Source organism: Lipophrys pholis (genome assembly GCF_963383615.2).
Source record: "Lipophrys pholis genome assembly, chromosome: 4".
Classification (NCBI taxonomy): domain Eukaryota; kingdom Metazoa; phylum Chordata; class Actinopteri; order Blenniiformes; family Blenniidae; genus Lipophrys; species Lipophrys pholis.
Genome location: NC_137637.1, coordinates 5,523,307 through 5,547,307, shown reverse-complemented (window position 1 = coordinate 5,547,307; position 24,001 = coordinate 5,523,307). Strand labels below are relative to the sequence as shown.

The 24,001-nt window shown below is 43.5% G+C and overlaps 1 protein-coding gene across 10 annotated transcripts in view; it reads right to left on the bottom strand.

Annotated features, from left to right (window-relative positions):
• The window catches only part of fhit (fragile histidine triad diadenosine triphosphatase), a 422,950-nt gene that overhangs the window by 314,089 nt on the left and 84,860 nt on the right, over positions 1-24,001 (bottom strand). For 2 of the 10 annotated variants that reach the window (XM_080460851.1, XM_080460850.1), the window contains exon 4: positions 12,670-12,774. The exons of the other annotated variants lie outside the window; for them this stretch is intronic. The gene's annotated coding sequence lies outside the window, so the exon portion shown is untranslated. The remainder of the gene's footprint in view (positions 1-12,669; positions 12,775-24,001) is intronic. 10 annotated transcript variants of the gene reach the window in all.

The following is a 24,001-nucleotide window of genomic DNA, read 5'->3' as shown; positions in this document are numbered from 1 at the left end:
AAACCTGAGTCACGAGTTTACGAGTCAAAATAAAGCTCAGTGAAAGCCAAACCGTGTCGAATACGCTCTGCTGTTGCGTCTCATTAAATCTGCATCAACGACCTGCGTGAATATCAATATTCATATCAGGATTCAAGGGCGAGCCTGTATTAGCAGCGTAACGCAGGTCTGCCAGGCCTCGCTGTGGCGCCGTCCCCGAGGAACCAGGGGCTGCTTTATTAAAGGCGACAGGCCATTCAATCCTCGCTGAGCGGGGGAATTTCAAACCTCAGATTACACTGTTTGACATCACTAAAGTCATTAAAAACCATCGCATGAAGAAAATATCACAAATTTAACCAATGCCTTCAGTTGTACACCTGATGCCGTGAAGGCTTCATCTTCCTATTGATAATCTGGTGCTGTGTGTGAATGTAGACTGGTGTTTTTTCTTTGTTCCAGTCTCTGGGTCAGATCTGAAATGTGCATGCTGTCCACATCAGCTGCAATGTCTTGTTTTAAGTCATTTGGATTGAACAGCTTCAAGATACTGTGCCCAAGACAAAACCAACAGGCTGTAGTGTAGAAGGCTCTACACATTATGACAACTGACTATCTGCTTTTCAAAGAATGATTCTAAATGAAGGAAGATTTGTGTGTGTGTGTGCGTGTGTGTGTGTGTGTGTGTGTGTGTGTGTCTGCAAGACAAGAAATACATAGAAATCAATAAGACTGTAAAATTTGTTTAAATCTGTAAAACATCAGAAATCTAAAGGCAACAGTGTTTTACTTCAGGCTACTGTTAGTGAAACCATGAGACAAGATTTGTGATGACGGAGATGGAGCTGCAGCCAGGGGCAGATGGGGGCAGATGGGGGCTTTATTATCATTAGCAGCAGCGATCATAGAAAGGACCTGTCGAAAATCAACAACACTACTGACATATAAAATTCTGTGTCCGAGTTCAATGAATGAAGGTTTCGGTCCTGTTACATTCCATTTGAATTGATCAAATTCACACAGTCCAGCAGTACAATGACATTAAAAGAGCCCGAATGAGGCTCATTTTCACCTGTTGTCCAAAGCTAATCCTTGAAACAGCAACCGGTGGTTATTTAAAGAGCTTCCATGCTGTGTCCCGATCCATGGAGCCCAGAAGACCAGCCGAGAGCTTCCGTCAAAACCTCAACCAGCAGGTACAGCAAGCGTTCAAGACCCTGTTACTGCTTCTCCTATTTTCCGACAAACCACCAAATCCCGGAGCATCTCTCGGTCTGTGGAGGCTCACACTGGCCGTCCCGTGTTTATTAAACAGAATGTCTTCGTCTGCTTTGTGTTTGTACTGTCGCACCGCTCAGCACAGAGTCTGAATGGAGAACATGGCCGCTCTTCCACTTCACCGTGCACAAAGCCATTCGCTATAAAATGATTAAAAAAACCTGCGGTGTTGGCCATCCATCTTCAGTGCCTCATAACCCCCCCCCCCACCGGGCCCTGAGACAATCGCCCCCGCGAGCATCCCGCTGGATAACTGCCACGGCGTGCTGAATGCAGACAGAAATAATCTCCTCCCGGTGATAACCAAGCAATCGCTGGGCCCGGGGGAGCAGGAGCTCTATTTACAGAGCCGTGGAACCAAACCGGAGCTGGCATGTGACGGGGCAGTGACACGGGCGCCGGGGGTGAGACAGATTCTGCCCCAGCTCTGGACTGGAGGCCAACAGACACCGCGGGGGGTCCGCCGGGCCCGCTGCCTGCTGGACTGGCGAAGAACACACACTGAGCTGCATGCACCAGCACTCTCCACCCCACACACCTCCGCCTCCGGGTCAATCACTACCCTCGGGAATCATTCCACAAACTGCTGGCAAATATTCACACAGTCACATTTCTTTCTGTTTATTTCTGAAGAGACACCAAACTACCACATATTCAATACATTTCAAGGCTTTAACAGTTTAAGTGCCAGTTTGATTACTTCCAGTCAGTCTTATTATTTATAGCAGTAATTTCAAGTAGCCTTTTGTTCTTCATTAATCATTTTGATTACCATATTTTCCAGACTGTAAGTCACACTTCTATTTAGTTGTTTGGCTGCTCATCAGACATATATGAAAAGCATATCTTAATAATTGTTTGATAAAATCAATATAAATCCAAAGTATGTCGGCATGCTCCAGATTCTAGGTGTCTATACATTAATATTGTAGAAGCCGTGAAAGAGGAGAGGGACAGAGTTGTCGAGTCAGTTTTTCTTTATTGCTTCGCACAGAATGACAGTAGACCTGTCAAACATTTCACCCTGTTACATCACCGAACATCCTCCTTTAACACCTCCAGCATCACCAACTGCAGGCTTCACTTACAAATTAGAATCGATGTCGAACCGAATCGTTGAGCAGAAACTGGAATAAAGGTTTAAGACAACATCACATTTAAACCTGCTTCCAGCAGAAAAAGTTCCATTGGCAGGTTTCTGGTGTTCAATAGAAGAAGTTGAATGTTCCCTCTCTATACTGTCATTAAGAAGTAAAGCAACAAAAAAAAGAAAAACTTCATAAAATCCATATTGAAATCTGAAGCGTCTTTATTATTGCAGCAGTTTGTTCTATTCTAAAACCCAACCAACCTATTAGATGCCACTGCGTGATTTCGACAAGTCAAAAAAGTGGAATAAAGACTTGTAGCTTCAGTGATTCAACTGCTTTTCAACGCTGACAGTTTCATGAATTATTTGACATGTTTAAATGTTTGATAGAGAACAACAAGCAACAGCAACATTCATGTGACCGTTCACAAGGATTTGGACGAGCAGCAGGAGGAGAGAAAAGTCTTTCAGTCAGTAAAATACTAACGATCGCACCAGAGCAAATAGTATTCAGAAAACACCTGTGTGTGTTCATCTGAAGAAGAAAAAGCAGTGTGTTTACGTCCTACAAATCCAAGTTTTCTCTCCTCAGAGGAAGAGTAAAGCCCTCTCTGGAAAAGTACACTGTTGCTTTAAGCAGGGGATTATCATACTTGTTTTCTGTGCTGAAAGGCTCACACCAAGCGCCGCACTCCGTCTCTCCGCTGTGCTCATGTAGTATTAAACAAGCGGCGCGCTGCAGTCGAAACGTTACCTCGCCATGGAAATGCGATGCGGCCTGACAGTGGCACACTTCACTGTAGCTTCGTGAGAGCCCGGCACAGAATAACAAATCGGCTGTCTGGGACTTATTTGGGTGGTTCGACAACTCAGCCACAAAACAAAGCAAACAAGCCACAATCTAGAGAGCAGTCGCTCACTTTTACACATTTTAAATTCACTGCTTCTGTCCTCTCTGAGACTACATCTTTACTGCTGCTGCAGTCCATCAATTCATGAAAGACGGCTTTTTGCTTGTTCAATGTTTCAGGTAGAAAATGTTCAACCAGGACAAAACCCATTCTGCTCTCAATACACCAAAAACACAGACGTCAGATGGCTATGAAACATCATGGGCGAGGACAAACCTTTTCAAGTTGTCTGAAGTAGGAAAACATTTTCTGCAATCAAGATTCTGACTGTGACTTTAGTTTGAAGAGTCCTGCTTTGTTTATTGATGAAGAAGAGTGGGGGATGAAACGGCATTTCAGAGAGATAATCTGGGGCTTTTAAGGCAAAAAGCTCAGGAAACAACAAGAGTCACATCGACTCACGTCACAACAAGCTTGATAACTTCCCCGACTAAACAACAATCAGGTCTGATGAAATTAAAAACATAGAATAGAATAGAATAGAACTTAATATAGCACCTGTCACAGACAAAAGTCACAAGGTGCTTTGAAGCTCTAAAAACAAAAACAAAAAAAGAGATAATATCAGTAAAATTACAGAGGCAAGAAAAATATACATAGTTATCCAAAAAAGTATAATTGAGCATCTAAAGGGCAAAGGGCCTGCCTGAATAAAAATGTTTTTAACTGCTTCATAAAGGTACCACAGGAGTCAGCAGATCTCAGCTGAAGGGGAAGAGCTTCAAAAGCACAGACACCACCGGTTTTGAACCAAGAGAGTTGATCATTGTACATCCAAAACAGAAGCCAAGTGCAAAATGTATTTCAAACTGAAGCAGCTGCAGCATTCAGGACAGGTGGAAATATGGTTGTTGACGTTTGTGAGATAAAGGATGCAGGAAAACTGAGAGGATGTATCATGGAGCATAAATCATGCTAAACTGTGTAACCACTATATGAATGGAAAACCATTGTTTCAATTCCTGGGAATCCTTTCCAATTTCCTAAACCATTTCCTTATCGATTCCAGTGGGCATGAATGACGTCACCACACACGTTGATGCGTGACAACGTCATTCACCAGTGCAGCCAGCAGGAAACATGGCGCCCAATCAGCACAAACGCTCAAAAGTTTGGTTCCATTTCAGGAGAAAGGACGACAACAGGGCAACTTGCAATACTTACTAAGTGTCATCAAATGGAGGAAAGACGACCAATATGAGAAACATTTGCATACAGCAGCGATTTGAACGAATGAAGTGTTTTTGATCCACTCAGGAGTGAATCTCGTAAACAACGTTAACATCACCTCTGCTGTTAATACTGCAGGTTTCACATACAAATTAGAATCGATGTAGAACCGAATCGTTGAGCAGAATCAAAAATGGAATTGGAATCATAACAACCTTACCAATTTCCATCCCCACAAGCGCAGAACTGAATGTGATCCCATCGATTTCGACATGTAGGAAGTCGTCAACCAGCAAATGAAGGAAAAAAAAAAAAAAAAAACGGGACATGATCTCGCACACTCCCCCCTTGAACTGCCACCTTATCGCGGTGGGGGAGTTTGAGTACCCGAATGATCCTAGGAGCTACGTTGTCGGGGGGCTTGCCCCCCAGTAGGGTCTCCCAAGGCAAACTGGTCCTAGGTGACGAGTCAGACCAAAAGCAGTTCAACAAGCCCCTTATGACAAAACAACATAAGAGGAAAGTGACGTCGCCCGGCGAGGCGCAGCCGGGGCCTCACCCTGGAGCCAGGCCTGGGGTTGGGGCTTGCATGCGAGCGCCTGGTGGCCGGGCCTTTGCCCGCGGGGCCCGGCCGGGCCCAGCCCGAAGGGATGACGCGGGTCCCTCCTCTTCCTCCTGTGAGCTCACCACCCACAGAGGCAACCGTAGGGGTTGGGTGCAATGTGGATTGGGTGGCAGTCGACGGCAGGGGCCTCGACGACCTGATCCCCGGACACGGAACCTAGCTTTTGGGACATGGAACGTCACCTCGCTGGGGGGGAAGGAGCCTGAGCTTGTGCGGGAGGTAGAGAGATACCGGCTAGATATAGTCGGGCTCACCTCCACCCACAGCTTGGACTCTGGAACCCAGCTCCTTGACAGGGGCTGGACACTCCACTTCTCTGGAGTTGCCCGCGGTGAGAGGCGGCGGGCTGGCGTGGGCTTGCTTATTGCCCCACAGCTCAGCCGCCATGTGTTGGAGTTCACCCCAGTGAGCGAGAGAGTCGCGTCCCTACGCCTTCGGGTAGGGGACAGTTCTCTGACTGTTGTCTCGGCCTACGGACCGAACAGCAGTACAGAGTACCCGACCTTCTTGGAGTCCCTGGGAGGGGTGCTGGATAGTGCTCCAACTGGGGACTCCATTGTTCTATTGGAAATATCTAAGGGATTGTTATGTTACGTGTACTGGTGTGAAATGAACCTTAATGCAGTATGAATGGAACCGTGTGCACATCAGTCTGTGGACGTGCAACTGGGAAAGTATGGAAGAGCCTTTACACCCCGGACCAGTCACACACTCTCTGAAGGTACATTTAAACACAGTTTTGGAGAGTGAGATGGTGTGTGTGGCTGGACTTCCTGGTGATTTCACCAGGTGGACACTTTGACTGATCCAGAGACACCAGGTGGACACGTTGTTTCTCTGATGGTGCGTTTCATAAGGGGGCTCATCTGATGGACGAGTGCAGCAGAGGACCTGCACTGGTTCCCCTCCTGTTAGCAGGGCTTCGGTCTGAAGCGTCCTCCAGTCTGAACAGCACCAAGCTGAGTCGACTCCTCTTCACAAAGGTCACGGTTGCAGCCCCCTCACTGCACTCTTCCAGTCCTCCAATCTGCCCCGGGCAGATTAAAACCGCCGTGAGCTAACTCCACAACGAGAGACGTAGAGATCAACACGTGGAGCAGCGAGAGAAGCCATTAGCTGCTGCCAACTTCCAGACTTTTCTCTGAACTCTTCTCACCCTTCTGACCGTCTTACAGCAGATTTCAGAAACACTTTCAGACTGTGGAGGTTTATCGAGCTGCGTTTTAATTAACCTTTTAACGCTGTCTTTCATCTGCACTTCAACAACAGGCCGGGTGAATATAAGATGCAGCTTATTGACACGAGATCAAGGGAATGAGGACAAAGCTTCATGGTCATTTTACCAGAAGGTGGTGAGATCCTGTCTGATCTGCTGAGAGGTTCAACCTCTCAGGACTCAGATCCCATATCTCTCTCTAATGTCCCGGTGGGGAAAAGAGCAGAAAGAGCCATTCGTCCCATCTGATCCATCATTATTTATATTCAGGATCAAACCTCTGCGCTGCACATTAAACTGGAAAGTTTGCATATTCTCCCTGTGCAGGCTTTTTTTTTTTTTTTTATGAATTCATGTAGTTCTAAAACAGGTGATTAATAGCATAGTTTCATTTAGCGATGTCTCTGTGCTGAATCTCGTTCCATTGTTATGGATGAAGTTTTATAGTTTTCAAACTTTGCAGGGAAAGAAAATGAAAAGTAAAAGTAATTTTGTGCATTTACTGTTACAGTTGTTTCAGCTGTTTGAACTATTTGTTTGCTATTTGTTTGTTACCTAGTTATAGTTTCAGCTGTTGTTCATGTTTTTTTGGTTGAAAATGTTTTCTACTGCTTCAGTGCTTTATTATTTACTCATTTCTCTCCATTAGAAGAAAGTTCAGACTGATCGGCTGAATTGAAGGAAACTATTGTTTCTCATTATAAAGTATCTCTGGTGATTGTTCTGAGGTCAACGGCAGCTGGCAAGTGTGTGTGTGTGTGCGCGTGCGTGCGTGCGTGCGTGCGTGCGTGCGTGCGTGTGTTTCTAATATCGCCTGTGTCACATTTTATTCTCGTGCTGTTGAATAAGAAACTTTTTTAAAAAGATTTAAATACAATAACTCTGTTTATTAACAGATAATTTGGTGAAAGCTGCGCAGAGCCACTGAAGATTGAGCAAAGTGCTTTCACTCAATAGAAGTGCTTCATATTAACCAGACCACTCCAAGTTTTACTACACCGACACATAACGATGTTGCTCATAACGACAGTCCAACAGGAGCCAGCAGGAAGGAGTTGACTGAACAGAAATCATTGAAGAAATGTGATTCCTCCTGGTACTCAGAGAATCCAACAAGAGAAAACTTGATGATGCAGAATCAGTGCTAATGTTTCTCTTCAATATTCTAAAGTACAATGACATTAAACCATGGAGCTGAAAGCTTCCTCAATACTCCCCACTGAAGCTGGGTGGGGTCATGCGAACATGTCACAAAGCATTCTGGGATTGATCCACAGACTGAATAGATGTTCAATCTGATCACTTCATTCAGTTTTCTTGTAAACGAGACAATCTGATCTCTCAGACCAGGAGTCTGCAACCTGCAGCTCTGGAGCCACACGTGGCTCTTCAGCTCCTCTTCAGCAGCCCCCTGAAGCTTTCACTAAATTATAGATTTTCTTAAATGTTTTGGTTTCATTTTCATTTTTAATCTCCACAAATAAAAAAACAGGTGAAGGAGGTAAAAGAGCAAGAATAGCTGGAAGTGCCAAAAACGGATAAAATAGCTAAAACAAAAAATAAATAAATAAAACTAACTGAAAGCAATACAGGACAAATTGTCAAAATTGCTGGTATGACTTTTTTTTTTCACGAAAAGAAAAAACACAAAAAAGAAAAATTAGAAAAGGCCAAAAGGATTGCTAAAGTTGCTAGTATAGTTAAAACTGCTCTAACCTTTAAAGGAGACATATCGTGCTTTTAAATCCTTCCTTTTTACATATAAATCATACAGTTGTGGTCTATACAACGGGGAACTACAATGCTTGGGTCTGAATTCCTCATTATTAGAGCTCCACAGGCCCCTTTTCTACCCCTTTTCTGATGTGCTTCTGAGAGCAACTCGTTTTGGGGCGGTCTCTTCAAATGCAAATGAGACACTTCATACCCCGCCTCCTCTCCAGGTTGCAGAGGTGACACTCGGTTCAACTCCACCCTGTTCGGCCATCTTTGTAGTTTGATAGAACAGATACAATTATCTAGCGGCGCAGAAACTTTATATTCACACATTATTTACAAAATGTCAACAACGGAAGATTTGTCCATCCAGCCATACATGTTGGAGCCAGAGTCGGACCCGGCGGAGCGAGATGAAAATGACGATGATGCACCCGAAGAACAACGTCTTCATATGGATGTAACGCAATGGTGTGTTACTATATTTACACTAACTTCTCCATCCATGCCCACTACTACAATACTGCCTGTATTACAACGACTATTTAACACAGAAGTGACATTATAATCTAAAACGAGCACACAGCGCTAACATATGAAGACGGTGCAACTGCTAATGCTAACAAAACAATGACAGGGACGTCTTATCATCACACTTTTTAGCGTTATATACAGCTTACCGAAGTGCTCTGTTCGTCGTCTCCATAGATAGAAGGAACTGACCGCTCAATCAGACCAAGTCTTTCGGCAAATCCTTCTTTATACTGGCGGAGGTTGCTGAAGCAGTCGTCCTTAAAGTGATTCGCGCACACAAAAATGACCTTACCCACAGATGTGGGTACATTTCTGTGAAAAATAAAACTCAACCAGGCACTTCGAAAAGGTTCTGATGCTGGGAGACGGTGTAACGAAGCTTGTGGGTTACTACATCCAACAACCGAACATTTCGACTTATCCTCTCGTAACTTCGGTTGGACTACAAAATCGCAGCGAGAAACAAAAATGGCGGATTGCTCGAAATGTCGATGTCCTAATTTGGCAGTTCCGCTGAGAATACTGTGACGTCATTGTTCAAAAAACGTAATAGAGAATAGAAAAATCGAAACCGATCGCAAAATATGACCAAAACAGAATATAAAGATATCAACGGAGCACCTGAAGAGACTACTTTGAACTTTTCTGTACTTCTAAACACTCTAAATATACAACAAAATGCATTTAAGGGCTAAAAAAGTGGATTTAGCATGATATGTCCCCTTTAAGAAATTCAGAACAGCTTTAAACTAAAAAGATAATAATAGTTAAAAGGGGCAATGCATAAAAAAACCTCTAAAAATGGACACAAAAGCTAAATTTGAAATAAAATGTATCTAACATGTATCTATGACACGACATGAATGCAACTTCCATTTTTATTGAGATTTGTTTTTCTTCATATCGGATAATTAATTTTGAGCGTCCAGACACATTTTATTTGTTGTAAACTTAGAAAAGCGGCTCTATTGCTCATGAAGGCAGCAGACCCGACTCTGACGAGGACAAAAAAACACGAGTGCAGCTACATGTTGACTTAAATCAAGAGACGCTACGTTCATGTGTGAATATTGGAGATACACCTGAACTGACTGATTATTGAGAGTTTAATGAGAATTGAGCTTTCTGCTTTAGAATGAAAAAACAGATTTGCCTGTGTACTTTGTCTGGTGTGTATTTTACAGTGTCCATGCTTTCAGGGGTCATTATTGGGCCTTTACATTTCCATTGCGTTAAAGGAAAAACGTATTCAATCCAGAGTTGTTTCATCTCTGCATCAGCGTTATCAGCCCCATCACTCGCTCTCTATTGTTAATTAATTTTATATGTGGAGACTAATCTGCAGGTAGCAACACCTCAGAAACATGTTTTTGAGCCCAGCATCGGCACCCTGCAAACAGTAAACAATCCGATTTCCTTTTGGCTGGGATTGTGTTGTTTTAGTGTTAATTATGTGTGACAGGATACAAATGCATATTAATCTCATTCGAATGATTATGCATTGTTTGCACATCTGCAGCAAACAACGAACAGCAAGGGCAGACGGGGAGGTGGGAAAGCAGCGAGGCCTCTCTTCCCACGTGGAGCAGAGCCAGAACAGACTATTATTACCTCTTTGTGTTGCATGATAGCTGGATTTTAGATGTATATGCTGTATTGCTGTGTCAAAGTCCTTATTGAACTGGAGGCAGTGCATGAAGTGTAAGGGAAATGAAGATTTATAGAGTAAGGCAATTACTCTAAGCCTAGTGCAGCAGCCCTTATTTAGCTGAATGGCGAGCTCGCCTTGCTTGGAGGAGCACTAATTACTGAAGCTTATAGGAGGCTTACACTAATCTTGATTGAATTTCTGAGTGTGATGTGAGATCTGGCCGTCAAACTTTTTCCCACTGACAAGAAACAGCAAGTTTTAAAGTTGGTGTTTTCAAACAGGTCTTTACCTACTGAGTGTGCAAACAAGGGTGAACGTCGATCTGACATGAATCCCACCTGATATAAATGAAAGGTCCCATCTTATGCAGAGTTCACTTTCTAATAGCTTTCTAACAGTGGTGTGTGTCCCTATAGCCTGTGTGCGAGGCTCCAGAAGTGAAGGAAGTCGGTCATCTTTCTCACTTGTTGCTCCACTTTTTAGCGAATGTGTGCTCATACATGCGATTCAAGATTTTCCCTTTATGACATCGTGTGGGGGAAATAACCGCTTCCTCTTTTCGACCCTCCCACAAGAAGAGAAGAATTTACAAAGATTACTGGCATACTGAATAAATTCGGGATAATAAAATGAAAAACCGTAGCAGTTAGAAGGAGCTAGCGTTAGCTACTTGCTAGTAACTGTAACGACCAGCTAACCGTTCAGAAACACCCTGCTGGGGCCGCAGAGCCGCAGAAAATTTCTTCAGGAGCTTCTCCTTCTGGTTCAGATTCTGGTTCAAACTGATGGAAAAACAGTGTTGGAACTGGAAAGCTGCAGCTTCTCCAGGGTTGCCAGATCTGACTCACTTTTTCCAGCCAAAACACAACATACAAACTGCTTACCTCAATAAAAACCAGCCCAAATCTCTCTGTAGAAACTCAGGTTAAAAACATAAAAATATTATATGTGTAATAAAGAACATGTCATGAGCATACAGCTGCACTACATAAACAAATAAAAAAGGTAACACAACCCGGCTCCCCAAGAAACCCATTTGGGCAGAAGCTCACCCAATCTGGCAACACTGACCTTCTACCTGAGAGCGTCATGGAGTAGTCATGGACAGACACAGCTCATTAGCTTTTAAAGGTACAGACACAGAAACAGCCTGTTCTCAGTAGAGACAATAGGGGGACTTTAAGACTGAAATCAGGACCAAAGCTGAATTTAGGGAAATACACTTTGAATACAATGCTGTTGGACCTCTGACACCGATGTGGAATTATTGAAGAACTGTATAATGTGGGATCTATAAAGAAAAGAAGATGGAAAGAACCAAAGCAAAGCACCACAAACCTGTGTCAGGACAGAGAATGAAATGCACTCAGTGTATGTGAAAAATCTCCTAATCACTCTAGATATGTTAGTCCCAGACTATCCGAATCTCTCTTAGGACTCTGCTTAAATCATGAGAAACTGCATGCTCAGGTGATCAACTCATGAACTCACAGTTTGAGGTAAAACAAATATCTTCCAGTTGGATCTTAAATAAACCAACACACGTGAGGCGTTGTTGGAACATTGCTAAATTGTTGCTAACAGACACATGTGACGCTACTGTTGTTGAAAATTTTATCTGATCTGTATCAGATACCTCGGGAGAACCACCTGTTTAACAGGACATGACAGCCAATTTAGTTATGTCAGTCTCAAAAGACACACTAAACAGTTAACTTGGAATTTGAATTAACAGTTAAATTAATTACAATTACCAGAATTAACAGTAAAGCTTGAAGGATTTTGGAGTTCTTGACATAGAAGAGGTCGACATTTCATTCACCTTTGTGCACATCAATAAGACAGCAATTATGATTCCAAAAACTATATCTAATTACAAGGAAAACAAAAGAAACAGATTCTAACTGCCTTATATACAGCTTGGTCTGTGTGTGTGTGTGTGTGTGTGTGTGTGTGTGTAGAGAGAGACAGAGAGACAGAGAGACAGAGGGAGGGTGTGTGTGAGGTGTGATAGAACTACAAAACAAGATGGCAGATCACAATAAACTACATTCAGAATGGAGGTTACCAGAGAGCAGGAAGGCTGTCCTCGGGTCTCCACTATGTGTTGGAGAACAATAGAACATGAAGCTCGTCTTTAGCGTTGCTTCCTGTGTGTCTCTATTAAAGGAACATTTCTAGAATGAGTTGACGTGAATGTGAATTGTCTTGTCGTCTGGAGTCGTCAGATGGTGTCCAGTTACTGTGTGATGTTGTCTTTGATGTGACATGTGTAGGATTGTTAGTGAACAAGTTAGTAAAGCAAAGATTAGCATGCAGACCCTGTGTGTGTGTGTGGCAGAGCTAACGCTGGTTTACAGGTTGATAACTACTCCTGATATCATCAATAGAACTCAATCACTGTAATAGAATCAACACATCTTCATAAAAGTTAAACAGCTCTATGCATAGCATCAGGTTTAACTAATCATCTCATGTATTTGCCCAGTTGGTTGTTACCAGATCCTTGATGTCTTGAAGGAGTTCGGTTGTTTTTCAGGCCTGGGAAACTGCTGGCTTCTGCGGCAGTTAGCGCTACGTGCTAACTCTGGTGGCTTCTGCAGGCTGGGGAGAAGAAGAAGCTGGTGATTCAGGAGAGTCTTTCTTTGCAGCGTCTTGGTTGTTCCCTTGTCCAGACCGGAGGAGCTGGTCGCTCGGGTCTGTGGTGCTTTTTCAGCTTGTTGAGGAAAAAGCACAAAGAGGTTCTGTGAGGTGTCAGTTTCCCAGGTCTCATCCTGGGAAACTGGTTGGTCTTCCCTGGTTGATGAGAGATCAGACGCTGGGTGCTGGTCTCTGGATCCGGGGGAAGCTCTGACCCTCGTGGTCGGTCAGAAGAAGAGTTGAGCCCGTCTGTTGCAGGTCTCTGTTTTTAGCAGGATGCTTACAGTTGGTGAGCTGCTGCCAGCAACTCGCCTCCTCCGTCGAAGAACAGGAGCAAAAGCTTGAAGAGAGAATCCAATCTGTGACTGGCTGAGCATGGGGGCAGTCTGTGTCACTGAGGAGGATTTCCAGGGGACTGCAGTGTCTGCAGGACCCCCTGCTGGGTGTGAAGCTCAGGCAGGTTCCTGAATCAGACTTCACATGTCATGACTGCAGATCATGACAAATGAAGATTGTCTTTCCTTAGAAACGAAACACTTTTGTTTTGGTCTTGTGAGATCCCAACACTACTTTTACAAGAATCAACATAAAGAACAGAAATGAAGAGCTGGAGATGTAACAAAGTTCCCATATTTCCCTAATGCTCCACATCTGGGTCGGTTACCGTCATTTCCTAAACAACCGACCAGCAGTAAATGCAACATACATGGTACAAGTTACCAATATTTCCTGAATGGTTGGCATAAATTAGTCATGGACACAAGTTGTTTCCTGAATGCCTCACATGCATCGCTGGACAAAACAATCAGTTACCACCTGATATATTACAAGGACTAAATCAACTGATTTAGCAGAGTGGCAACATGGGCTTGTTCTTTTCCACATCTGAGAGGTTTCAAGAACAAATGCACCTGCTGGTGCATGTGAGGCTTTAAAAATCTAAAGTACACCATCTAAATACCCACATGACTCAACTCATATATTATATTTGCTTTTGTAGATAAAAGCCAAAAGGCAGCAGAGAAAATTAAGAGACTCTTATCAGATATACTTGAGAGCTTGTTTGTCATCTGATCAAACCTAACTGAGAAGTGTTTTGTTGAGACTGTTGCAACAGCAGCCGAGGTTTAATGTGTTCAAGGTCTACCAGGAAGAATCTGGACGCTATGATTCAGCTACATTCAATTTCCTCCTCATACGAGAAAAAGTTGATAAATTCAGTTGTTGTTTTCCTGTCTGCTAACATCTGATTGGTCGAACATGTTGACTAAAACCCTAAAACTAAAGTCAGTGCATGTTTATGTCGTCATGAAGATTCATTTTTAATGCATGGCATCTCCATACCTGATGAATGTATATCAGAATCTACCTTTGGCTAAGCCCTGCCCCTTTAGTTAATGTTGCTCACTCAGACACACCATCGCAGTTGACCATGTTTTTATCTCAGTTTCTAGAGTTACTTCAGATGCCCACACTCCTCCTACTTGTCATCTACAATGTGCAATACAGCACAGGAGAAGACAAAGAAGGGTTGTTCTCAGAAAAGCTGCGTATTTTGCTGCTGCTGTGACAACCGCGACTTCTTAAGCAGGTGAGCTCAGAGGCTAGCTCAAGATAGCGTATTGCTGCTAGCGTAATGTGGTTGACATTATATGACTAGACTACTGAGATTATACAAATCATTGCCTTTGGAACAAATGTAGACGTCCTTGTTTAAATTTGCGGGGTTGAGTTTGTGTGTTCTGTCACACAGCTTCATCCACAGGAGACATTTGTCCATGTTTTGTATTAGAAACGTGATGAAGTAAACCCTGGCATTTGTTCTTTCATGACACCTCGTGTCGCTGTTGCTTGAGTCCCAGGAACATTGTTTCACCATTTCTGTGTCTTAAATGACTTAAATAGCCAAGAAAACAACACAAACGTCCCCAGTTCTAATGCTTCTTTACAGAGGTTCACGCTCAGAATGTCGGAGTTCCCGGTAGTAGATAGATGAATGTTATTGGTTTGTTTGCGTCTGGGGGCGGGGCTTAGTCAAAGGTCAATTATGGGGCTTTTCCACGAGCACCTCCTCGACATGGCTCGATTTGACTCACCTTAGTTTTTAGGGTTTTCTATTACATGTTACAACTCCATACCAGGTACTTTTCTAGTACCTATTCGACTGCGGTTCCGAGGGAGCCGAGCGGAAATTGTGACGTTGACAGACGGCAGGCCACTGATTGGCCGGGGCGTGACATCACTGGATGAGTCAGGTGAGCAACTTGTTTATTAGAGTTAACCTCACCATTTTTAAAACTTAATCACAACAAGTACGAATGGGATCAGAGATGGATGCACAGAAATCAACCCCATGGAGCAACGCCAAGGTGCAGACATTTCTTTGTCTGGTGGCGACCAGAGGATTCAGCATGAGCTCGACGCAGCAACCCGTTAGAGGAAAGTGTATCGGGGGTCTCCGAGCTGATGGCTACCCACGGCCGCCTTGCTCTGACGACCCCACCCACACCGAGGTGGTACTATAGTGTAATGGAAAATGACCGACTCTGAGTCGAGTAGTGTTAGAACTGTGAAAAGGAAAAGCGCCATCAGAAGACGGTGAGAGATTTTCCTGCAGATCGTCTACACTTCTCAGTGAATCTCTTTCTCTCTGTTGTTTGAACCAACGTGAAGGATCCACAGTGTTTCCTTCACTGAAGGAGGACAAAGTTTTGGATGCACACCTCCTTTTCCTTTCTTTTCCTTTCCTCAGGATGTACGGCAATATGTTCCAACCTTGTAGTATTTGTATTTATTGAGTATTTACCACTGCTGCTGCAGCTGCTGCTGCTATGAACAGTTTGGATGTTAAATATTGTCTGGCGAGCGTTTCAGACTCGCTTTGTTATTTATTTATCACAGTCTGGGTGTGGAAAACCCTGAAGGAACCAAACTGCTTTCAGTCAACTGCCCAAATCCTTCAGAGCCAAGAAAATGGAGAAAGGAAGAGGATAAGTATGGCTGTAGTTTTAAAAAACGCAATATTTTTAGCTGGGACTAGAGCTTCTGCACCTTCCTCACATCTAGTTTGCAAAGTGCTCAGCGTCTGATCTGAAGAGAGAAATAAGAAATGCTCTCCGGGACTTAACAGGACAACTTAACAACTGTGAGAGTCTTCACAGAAGGTTTAGGAGCTAATAAAATCAGCGAGCAGAAGAAGGTTGAACCACTGAGACGTTCCATGAAGAGGAGGAAGAGGAGGAAGTCTGCATGAATGTAGAAATCAGACTCCAAATTGAAGCGGGAGCTTCTATGTTTGCACATTTTACAATAGAATGCCATAAGCAGCCACAGCGGAGAGAAAACGTATGTGAACTCTTCCAAGACTCTTTGTTTTCCACATGAACTGCACAGACAAAGCAACTCTATCTGCATCCAAGTCACAAGTACAACCACGAAATGCTCAAGTTAATCACATCATCTTGAATTTTGTAGGATTTTTTATAAATATTGAGCTCCTAATTGTCTATTTTATGAACCATTTTCCCAAGAATTACAATGTAATTGGATTTCTTAGGGATTTTTCGGGCAAGTAATTGACAAAAATCCGAAATGAAGGTGAAACAAATGTGTTTTTGTTTTTATATATATTTACAAATATCTCGTAAAAATGAGTCACTTCCAAACATAATGAGCAGACAGCATGTTTCAACATGCTTCTTTTTTCTTGGTAATTAACCTTAAGTATGCTGCTTGGTCTTTTTTTAAAAAGTGAAGATGGATGTTTGTAATATTCCACATGTGGTGTTTGTGATGTTTCAGTGTCATTTCTGGTGAAAGTGTCTGTCCAGTGAGGACTCTTTACACTCTGATGAGGTCACATTCCTTCAATGATGTCGTTTTCAATGTGACTTCCAGCGTAGAAACTTTGAAAACATTTTGTCAAATTTACGTTGTTCATTGTGAGTGCAGAAACGTTTTCCTTTTTTATGAGGAAGCAAAGCATTCTAATATTCATGACTTTATGACAATGTTTTTTTTTATTATATCTATTTAACAGACATCAAGCCAAACAGCAGTTTTCTCATTATATGAAAACAATTTTGGTCTCTATTATGCTGAAATAATTAAAAGATGTAAAATGCACAAATGGTTCATTTCAATGTCATAAAATAATTCAAATAATTCAGAAGTCAATACTGGATGCCCACTGGTTTTCATTATTTATCTATTAAATCAATGATTATAAACTCAAAGGACTTGTGGATGTACAATGCTTTCTTTTTTTAATTGTGACAAAACAAACTTGCCAAGATGATATTTTTGAAAATATATCTTTTAATAATAATAATATTATTAGATGTGAGTAATATTTAATTGTGATTATGTGCTGTTTTTGAATTTTAATGATCTGGTTCCTCTGCAATATTTATGTTTTAGTCTCGTTCTGATTCTGATATTAAATTCCTGCTGATCTGTAGCTGGATCAAGTCTGTCAACTTTAAAAGACTCATTAAGGAACCTGGAGCATCAGCAGCTCTCTCCACTGCTGCACCGCGCCGCTCCTCACCTATGTTGGGCATAAATGCTGAGAGACTGATGGTGTTTCTGCATGTCTCTCTCACAGTGTTGTTCTGCTTTCTGAACGGGAGATTCTCCAAACAGGACAGTTCGTGTTCAGACCTCATGTGAACATCCAAACCCCTCGCATGATCTGAGCTCCTGTATTTAGATCATATCGTTAGTGTCACTGATCAGCTGGAAGATAGACGAGGAGGAGGAGGAGGAGGAGGAGGAGGAGGAGGAGGAGGAAGTGGATGAGGGGGGAGGAGGAAGAAAAGGAGGTGGAAGAAGACAAACCAGTCAATGAGGAGGCGGCGGACGAGGAGGAGGAAGAGGAGGAGGAGGTGGATGAGGAGGGGGAAGAGGAGGAGGAGGTGGAGGTGGATGAGGAGGAGAAAGAGGAGGAAGAGGGAGAGGTGGAAGAAGAGGAGGAGGAGGTGGAGGAGGAAGTGGATGAGGGGGGAGGAGGAAGAAAAGGAGGCGGAAGAAGACAAACCAGTCAATGAGGAGGCGGCGGACGAGGAGGAGGAAGAGGAGGAGGAGGTGGGGGTGGATGAGGAGGGGGAAGAGGAGGAGGAGGTGGAGGTGGATGAGGAGGAGAAAGAGGAGGAAGAGGGAGAGGTGGAAGAAGAGGAGGAGGAGGTGGAGGAGGAGGTGGATGAGGAGGAGGAAGAGGAGGAGGAGGGATAGGTAGAAGAAGAGGAGGAGGAGGTGGAGGAGGAGGAGGAAGTGGATGAGGGAGGAGGAGGAAGAGAAGGAGGCGGAAGAGGACAAACCAGTCAATGAGGAGGAGGCGGTCGAGGAGGAGGAAGAGGAGGAGGAAAAGGGAGAGGTGGAAGAAGAGGAGGAGGAGGTGGAGGAGGAGGTGGATGAGGATGAGGAAGAGGAGGAAGAGGGAGAGGTGGAAGAAGAGGAGGAGGTGGAGGAGGAGGAGGGAGAGGTGGAAGAAGAGGAGGAGGTGGAGGTGGATGAGGAAGAGCAGGATGAGAGGAGTTACACCAACCAGCAGGAAAGAAGAGCTGAATATGGGAAGAACTTTAAATGGATGAAAAACAACAAATGTTGATGAGAATCGTTTATTGGACGTACCGATATGTTGACATTGTTCTGTATATCACATCTGCATCTTGTATTCGACTGTTCGTAGAGAAAGTGGCCGTATGAAAAACGGGTTTTCCATCAGTTTGTGCCAGTTCAGCAACTAGCTTCTGTTCATATTACAGAAAGAAGAAAGCTAAGAAGAGAACGGAGACGCTGCAGCCAACAACAACAACAACAACGTTTCAGTACAAACGGGCTGAAAACATCAGGTCTCATATTAACAAACTAAAAGTAACGTGGTTAATTAGATTTACTGCTCTCCATTAGGACTATTCATAGTATTAGCATGAAGATGGACATATGCGTTGACCCCTCTGGTATTGACCCATCACCCACCTGGTGTATGTGATGGTAATGGGGTTTAGTTTTATTTACATGTAGTAGAAGAGCACTTTTCGCAGCCCCTTCAGCAGCCCCCTGCAGGAATTACTCCTGAGAACTGTTTATTGTTTTCCTCCTGCAGTGAAATGAAATGAGCGCCCTTGCATACAGACTGTCAAGCTTTCCAGTCTGATGCATGCTGGGACTGTGGGAAATAAAAAGACGCGGCGCTTTCCTGGCATTAGAGTGTGCAGAGAGAAGGAAGTGAGGAGTGTGTGTGTGTGTGAGTGTGCGTGCGTGCGTGCGTGCGTGTGTTAGCGTGGTCATCTAAACGATTAGCTTGTTGTGGTTTTGGGGGAGGGGGCCTGTGCTGGTCTGCAGACTGACAAGAATGCAGACCATGGGATGCAGGCCTGCAGGAATCGAAGTGACATGAAGCTGATTGTGCTGTCGTCATGTCTTCCATCTGTCCCCCACAACTAAAGTCTAATCTGAGGGAGACGCCGCCGCCCCCGGAGCTCTGGAATAAACCAGAGCTCCGGTGGGTCGCAACGTCTGAATCGGGACGGCTTTAAAAATCCCCACTGACGTCTCACTTCTGGAACTTTCTTCCTGCTTCCTTTGCTGCTTTGTTTCTGGTTTCTAGTTTTTCTTGGAACAAATTGACTGCATCTGTCACCAGGACAGGCGAGCAGTCTATCACACTCACTGTCACACCTACAGGACATGCACCATCATCGATCGGCCTCTTTGGGAGCAGCGGAGGAAACTTTGGGGAAATGGCAGAGACGAAACATGCAAAGTCTGCCCAGGAAGGGGGGGGGGGGGGGGGGGGGGGGGGGGGGGTGTCACAGTCTGAGGAGCTACATTATGCAATCAGAGTGTGTCTGAGACTTGATGACATGTGATTCTTCTTTTCTCCATCCAGGGCTGTAGTCAACTCCACCTTTATCGAGTCCAAGACAAGTCCAAGTCCAAGTCCAGATGAGCTCAAGAGTAAGCATATTTTCACACCCACAAATTTGGAGGAATTTCTTTATACTCAACTCTTCTTATAGGGCTTTTCCACCAAAAAGAACCAGGTTCTAGTTCGGGGCCGGTGCCAGAACCAGTTCTTAAATGAGCACCGCCAAAGAACCGGTTCATTTTCCACTGTTAACGGAGCCAAGCGAGCGCCACGTCATTGCGTCACTCCTAAACGTTGTACGTCACTCATTTCATCAATTTAGCGCTGACAGCGCTCATAGAAGAACCAGAAGACGGACTGTAACAGTGGTTTAGTCCGGGTCGCTCCATCTCGTCTGACCTGAACTTCGGATGTAGACCAAAGATCCAGAAAACATTGAGTCTCCTCGTCGCTCTATTGGTGTTTTTTCACATCAGTCTTGATTTAGTCCGGAGCCCCGGAGTGGACATAGAGGGGGAAAAAAAAAAAAAAATAATAAAGTGAATGAGCTTGGGGCTTATTTTTCAACATTACGCATTACACTGTGAATATTTGCTCCCTTCACTTTATTTCTGGATGTCTGAATGAAATGCTTCAACATCGGAGAGGAATGGAGGTGTAGAATGATAGAACGCAGCTCTACAGCTGTTTATAATAACAAGCTATAGGTTGTCATTGGAAACGAGCGCAATGCAGCCTCATGCAGACCTCATAACGCCATACAAGACCTGGAAGTGAAGTTAGTTACAATGATGTTACGATAAAAAGCGTGTTAAAAAAAACGACAATGGAAAACTGCTTCTAAATTCTATATCGACGAAGCTGACTGACAGCAGGGGAGCTCTGCAGTACTCTCGAGAGCCACGGCTCCATGATTATGGATTAAATTGTCTTGTTCCCTCGTATATATTAACTTCAGGGAACGACTTATTATATCTTTCCCACACCTTATTGATTTTATTTACCTCTGTCACCACCCCGGGGCTCCGTGTTCGCTGTAGTTTTCAGAAAGCCGGTTCAGCATCTCTTACGCCTCGTTGGCAGCGATAACTCCGCCCCCAGCTGATGACGTGTCTGGCCCTACTCAGGCTCCGCTCTGACCCAGCAATGAAGTGGGGCCAGCGTAGCACCGGTTTAACCCATGATAGGCCGGGGCTTTGGCGGTGGAAAGACAAAGAACTGGTGCTAAATCTGGCCCTGGCTCCGAACTAGAACCTGGTTCTTTCCAGTGGAAAAGCCCCTTTAGATGTCATCAGTCCTCACTGTGAATAGACTGTTGAAAATGTGACAACCTTGTGTGTGCAGATAAACAACAAAAACAATGTTGCTTTACTAAACTATTGACCGAGACGTTTCTTTTTTAAACAAAAGGCATATCTTATATGTAAGGACTTTTTTTTTTAATCAAGATCCAAGCAGGGTTTACTGATGAAACATTCTGCACAAAATACAGTGAAATGTTAAAAAATAAATAAATAAATCCTTTAAATGCTATATAACCACCTTGCTTGGTGGTTTCCCGGGTTCTGGATTGGAGCTTTTTGCAGACGGTTTTGGTCCACGGGCCTCATGTTTGACTGAAGTAAACTTCACTTAAGAACTGGGTTTTGTAGCCAAAACAATACTGCCCGAGCCCCCCCTTCCCCGCCAATCGGAGGACGAGCTGGCGAGTACTGGACCCAGTCTGGGACGGCTGTTGTGAAGGTGGAGACTTGTGGTGGTGGTGGAGTTGCGTCAATTAACAAATAATTTTAAAAAAGATTCAAGCTTTAACCAGGTTTAAAAACAGAGTTGGACTCGGTCGAGACGATTAAAATATTTTGCGAGTCCAATGGCCGAGTCCGAGACAAGTCCGACTCGACAAAAAAACGTCTTGAGTCCGGACTCGAGTGCAACAGCCCCGTCTCCATCAACACCTGAGAACCTGCATCCGGCTTCAAACCCACCACACAGTTTAATGGCATCATCTGACCAGCTCCAGCTTCATTCTCAAATCTTCCCTTTAACCTTCTGCAAAACTAATTTTTACATATGATGGATAATTAACTTGTTTTGAAAGTTATTTCCTTTTTTTTCAGTCCTTCATTTTAAAGTAGAATCTTAAATCTAGATTCAAATATCTTATTTCAAGGTTTCTTATCAAGTGAAGGTTACTTGCTGCATGGACACATCATTTCACTAATTTTAAGTAATTTTCTTCTCAAATTTAGTGTTTATATCTTATAGTTGAACTCGCCTTTTTTGCAGTGTACAGCTTGTGTCCTGATGCCCGGTGGCAGTGGAAATGGTAAATGGATTTCACTTATATAACATTTTTTAAATGCTTGAGCAAAGCGTTTTTCATCGTTAGTCACATCACACACACACACACACACACACACACACACACACACACACACACACACACACACACACACACACACACCAATGGAGGTGGCCGCCATGCGAGAGGCTCAGTCCATCCAATGAGAGCTATTTGGGTTTCTGTGTCTTGACATGTGGAAATGGGAATCAAACCAGGAACCATCTGATTGGGAGATGACCGCTCTACCAACCAAAACCGAGCCAGGAATGATGGGATTCAGTCCAGGTCAACAAAGTGTGGATGACCAGGGCCCAGTTGTTCAAAACTGGGTTATTTTAACCACTGGTTAAGCCCTAACTGCTGGTTAAATCCTTAACCCGCCGTTAGCTAACCAACTGTTAAATATGTGTTGTTTAAAACATGGTTAGTCAAACCATTAGTTAACGTCGCCGTCAAAGTTAACTGTGAGGTTAACTCCATCTGATGTCGCTCCGCCCACTTTGTCTTAAGCATTGTGGTGGACGGCAGCACAGTGTTTTTAACTCGTCTATCAAACTACCATAAAACATGACAAACTACACTGCTGCCACGATATTAAAGTGGAACATGAAAACTGACCTGGGATGATCAGACGGGGCATCATGTTGCCCCATCTTTTTTAAATTTTGACCCGAGAGAACGATATAGACAGTGGACTGAGTGGGAACGAGATAATAAGTCGTTACCTCAAATTAATAAAGCAAGGGAACAAGATCATTTAATCTTTGGCCGCGAGATTCACGAAGGGAGAGGTCTGTATGAGGCCGCGTTGCTCCACTATGAGACGCTCCACAGAACGTCTTTATAATGAAGCGATACTTTTGGTTCATCAGTAACTACTAAACAAACTACATACTACTGTAAATGAAAGCTTGGATGTTTTAAGCCATAAAATGAGCCTTTTAATGGCTTCATGTGAAGGAGAACTTTTATTGTCGATCAGCGTGTTTACATAGGTTGCTATTGGAAAGTTGTGTTCTATCATTCTACACCTCCATGTTGAAGGTTTGATTCACACACATCTAGAAATAAAGTGAAAGGAGCAGAAATTCACTATGTAATGCTGAAATGTTGAAAAATAAGCCCCAAACTCATTTATTTATGGTAAGGAGGGAATACGTGATTCGGAGCTGCTGAGAATTCGAGAATCTTTTTTTGGACCAAGGTGAGTTTAACATGTCTGTAATTTACAAGCTTTAGTTAGAAAACACCAATATCTGATGTGGTCCGCATTATTTGATCTCAAAGCTCCATAACAGCAAATATGACGGGATGGAAGTGTCATTGGTGAAAAAATATAATACAAGATAGTAACTCAGTGTAGCCAGTTATTAATTTGAGGTTACTAATTATTAGCTAATTTCCACACTTTTTTTTTTTTTTTCTATGGCCACTCCATAGAGGCGTAACTCTTCATTACAGTATTGACTTATATCAAAGTTAAGTCCACGGTCCACCCTATCCTTCCTTTATTGAACGGGCATCATGAACGCAGCGCTGCCAGTGAACGCCATGGTGAGAGTTAACCCCACTTTTAAAAAGTTAGTGGATGTCCGGAGGTGCGTTAACTTTAACGTCAAAATAACAACAAGATAACAGTGTTGTTAAAGTTAACGGTCGGTTAAATGTATTTAACGGCTGGTTAAACGATAAACCACTTTTGAACAACCGGGCCCTGGTGGGGAGGTTCAGTCTTTCTTTGGCTTTGGAAGCGTTTTTTAAACCAACTGTCTGTGCTGATGGCTCCAGCAATGCTGCACTGCTTTGACTGCTCTGACTTCCACTGAGTCTAGTGGCTGAAAGATCTGAAAAGAACTTTGGTCCTAAAGGTTTCAATGAAAATGAATATTTTGTGGATATTTCATTGACAAGCGTTGAAACTACTGCCCTTTATCCGTCCAGCTTTCCATTGATTTATACTTGACTGGAGCAGAACG